The sequence below is a fragment of the Syngnathus typhle genome, linkage group LG9, assembly GCF_033458585.1.
Source record: "Syngnathus typhle isolate RoL2023-S1 ecotype Sweden linkage group LG9, RoL_Styp_1.0, whole genome shotgun sequence".
In the NCBI taxonomy this organism is placed as follows: domain Eukaryota; kingdom Metazoa; phylum Chordata; class Actinopteri; order Syngnathiformes; family Syngnathidae; genus Syngnathus; species Syngnathus typhle.
The window spans coordinates 15592811-15596512 of NC_083746.1; the positions used below are offsets into that span (position 1 = coordinate 15592811).

Here is a 3702-nt window from a genome sequence, read left to right on the forward strand (position 1 = left end):
GAACGTGGGAAAAGCTCTGCCGGAGCAATACGTTTGGGTCTGCCAGGTCGGACCGGCATCTTCCCCCACCGTCGGAGCCAACCCACCACCAGGTGATGATCAGTTGACAGCTCCGCCCCTGTCCAAAATATGCGGCCGCAAATCCGATGACATGACTACAAAGTCGATCATTGAACTGTGGCCTAGGGTGTCCTGTTGCAGACAATCTGGGTCAAGAACAGATGTCCAATAATAGAACACTGCTCGGGTTCAGTTCGGGGGGGCCGTTCCTCCCAATCACGCTCTTCCAGGTCTCACTGTCATTACCCACGTGAGCATTGAAGTCACCCAGTAAAACGATAGAGTCCCGAGACGGAGCGCTCTCCAGCACTTCTTCCAAGGACTCCAAAAAGGGTGGGTACTCTGAGCTGCCGTTTGGTGCATAGACACAAACAACAGTCAGGACCCATCTCCCCACCCGAAGGCGTTAAGGTTAGGGTTGTCTCTCGTTGACTGGGGTGAACTCCAATGTTCAGGCGCCCAGCTGGAGGGCAATAAGTATACCAACACCTGCTCAACGCCTCTCACCGTGAGCAACTCCAGAGTGGAAGAGAGTCCAGGGCCAGCTTGTACCGGAACCCAAATGGGTGTGGAGGCAAGTCCGACTATGTCTTGTCGGAACTTTTCTGCCTCGCACACCAGCTCGGGCTCCTTTTCAGCCAGAGAGGTCACATTCCATGTCCCAAGAGCCAGCTTCTGCAGCCAGGGATCGGTCCGCCAAGGTCCCTGCATTTGGCCGCCGCCCAGCTTACACTGCACCCGACCCCTTTGGCCCCTCCCACAGGTGGTGAGCCCATGGGAAGGGGGAACCATGTTTCCTTTTCGGGCTGTGCCCGGCCGGGCCCCATGGGTGAAGGCCTGGCCACCAGACGCTCGCCTTCGAGCCCCACCTCCAGGCCTGGCTCCAGAGGGAGGCCCCGGTAACCCGCGCCCGGGGGAGGAAAAACGAAATCCAATTATGTTTTTCTTCATAAGGGGCTTGTGAGAGCTGTGCTTTGTCTGGCCCCTCACCTAGGATCCGTTTGCCATGGGTGACCCGACCAGGGGCATGAAGACCCAGACAACATGGCTCCAGGATCATTGGGGCGCGCAAACCCCTCCACCACGGTAAGGTGAGGACTAACGGAGGGGCCTCGTTTATCAATGCAGTTTAAATTCTGGTGGTTTGCATTTGAATGGACACATGTCAGTCTATTGTAATTTGGCAAAAAATATTGTTTTTGAATAAAACCAATAACCACCGCCCTCAATTACACACGCACTCCTCTTTACTGTTTACAAGCACAATCACAAGTACAAGTCATCTTCATCCATAAGCACATCAGTCTTTCCTTGTTAAAACACAGCATCCCAACAAAAAAAATGTGTTCCATCAACTTTTAGCTTCTTAATAGACAACGATGGTATTTATTTACATATTGAAACACACGTCCACCTCCTTCAATGTTACACGTGAATGCACATACAGAGAGAAGTTTTATTCATTTTGATCAGGCTACATGAAGCAAAATATAAAGGTGAATGTAATTCTCATTCATGGAATAAATTACTCTTTTTGACCAGCAGGGGGGGGGGGGGTGTTCACATGAAGCCTCGAGAAATGAACCTATTTGCAAACCGTTTGGTGGGAAAGCCTCGAATCCCAACATCTTACATTGAGATCAGACCCCATCAAGTCATAATTGACTGCTTAATCCTGTAAGAATGAAGCGAACGGATTGAAATGGTTTTGGTTTTGAACTATTGATTTAACCAGTAGAGGGGGTGCACCATTCCTGGAGGTACTGCAATACCTGGTCGATGTCTCCTAGGCTTGCCGTGTGCAGCTGTGAGAGTTGCTGCAGCCATTTGGAGCACAGCCACGGGCTGGGGGGGGGATCTGTCTGTGCTTCCTTACCAGTTAGTTTCTGGAAGTCCACATGGCGTCATTGATGGCAGCAAAGGTCAGCAACTGCTTTGTAAAGTCTTCTTGCTTCATTTTCAACGGTCTCACCCCATAGAGTACAAGGTCTGCATTCAGCGCTTTCCTTGCGGGGAATTGCAGGTCGCCCACAGGTCTACGGCAGCCCTGCACTACCAGAGCAGGTCCCACACTGACTCCTGGGCGCCACAGCCAGATCAGGGGCACGTTGAGAGCGCTGACATGCCCCGAGAGTGCATAACCGACCTGACTGGGAGGACATCACGGGCCACCATCCATGACAGGTCCCGAAGTTTGTTTCGAGAGGGCGGGGTGGTTGACGTTGCGCCAAACTGCAAGGCCGCGCACTGGACACACCGCTTCCCGCTCCTGTAGGACAGAGATCATAGATCTGTGATTTGTTAAAATTTCACTATTTTCTTGCTCTATGTAATTTAAAGTTCTTCAAAAACTTCTTGATTAAGGAAAAAGAAGGTGGCAGGTTAAAAGACACAGGAATTCTTTGGTCGATGGTTTTTAGCTTTAGTTTCCGGAGGTATGAGCCCATCCAGAATCGTGTTATTGCTTGGCTTTTCGGTGCATTTGGTGTAAGGGATTGGACAGTACAGCCAAGTGCGTAGCGATAGACTTTATTGCGGTGGGAGTAGCTGGAACTAGCGCTGGATCGGCGATCAGGCTGGGAAGAACAAGCTGTTCTGCGGTTTCTTCGATTCTTCATGGACCGGATCGTGGACCGGAGAGCGAAGCAATATCATGCGACAGACGGACACTCGGGTCTGCGCTGGCGGCGTTGATATAGCGCTGTCCCTGAGCCTGTGGCAGGTGGCGGCGATTCGGCTGATAGGGGGGCGTGGTCCTGTCACAGGTGGCGCCGGTACGTGACATTTGGTGTAAGGAGCGCGCTTCGCAGGTGCAGGGCAACATATCTGCTTCCGAGGAAGAGCTTTAAGTCCGGCACTCCTTTTCCTCCTTTTTTTTGTTTTTCTTCATGGTGTCCCTCTTCAGTCTCTCCAACTTGGATTTCCAGATGAAGTAAAAAATGGCTCATTCCAATTTTAAAATCACCTTCATTGTTGGGATGAAAACAGAACTGATTAGTAAAAGCAAGGGTAAAATCACCACTTTTATTGTTACATTTTTCTCTTCTATGGTCAGCTCTCTTAATCCCCCAAACCCAAGAACAGATACTACACTTGATTTGAGCCAAAAGGCAGAGGAGCGATGGAGTATACGAGTGACGGATTCGCTTACATGTCATGAACTGGTAAACTGTAAAGAACTGGGAACAAACTTAACAGGTTACAGTACGGAACAGAGTGCTTCTCTTCTGGGCACTAATAAATCCCCAAACTTGTCTGCTGACTTATTTGTTCACACTTCTTCACCCGCAGCAATGCATGTAGTTCACAAGGCATATATGTGTCCCCTTTCAGCAGTCTCTATCCAAATACACAGTGTAGGTACCTATTAAAAGTGTAGTCCCGATGAACATGAAAGGAAAAGATTGATCATTCACAAAGAACTTTCCATGGTCATCATATCTACCTAACGGCTGCGCCGAAAGAGTTGGGCCAGAAGAATAGAGCGGAACTCATCCAGAAGTGCATGAACACCACCTTGTTGAAAGAATAAAACCAACACAATGTATGAATTCACGACAAATGACATACCAGCAAATCAGTAGGACTTCTGCTGTTGCCTTTGCGAGACCAGTTCAGATATGCGTTATCACAAATTTATAA

The 3702-nt window shown here is 49.5% G+C and overlaps 1 pseudogene; it reads right to left on the minus strand.

The window, feature by feature from the left end:
* Positions 1 to 3011: 3011 nt before the first annotated feature.
* Positions 3012 to 3183, minus strand: LOC133160276 (U2 spliceosomal RNA; annotated as a pseudogene).
* Between the last annotated feature and the right edge of the window lie 519 nt (positions 3184 to 3702).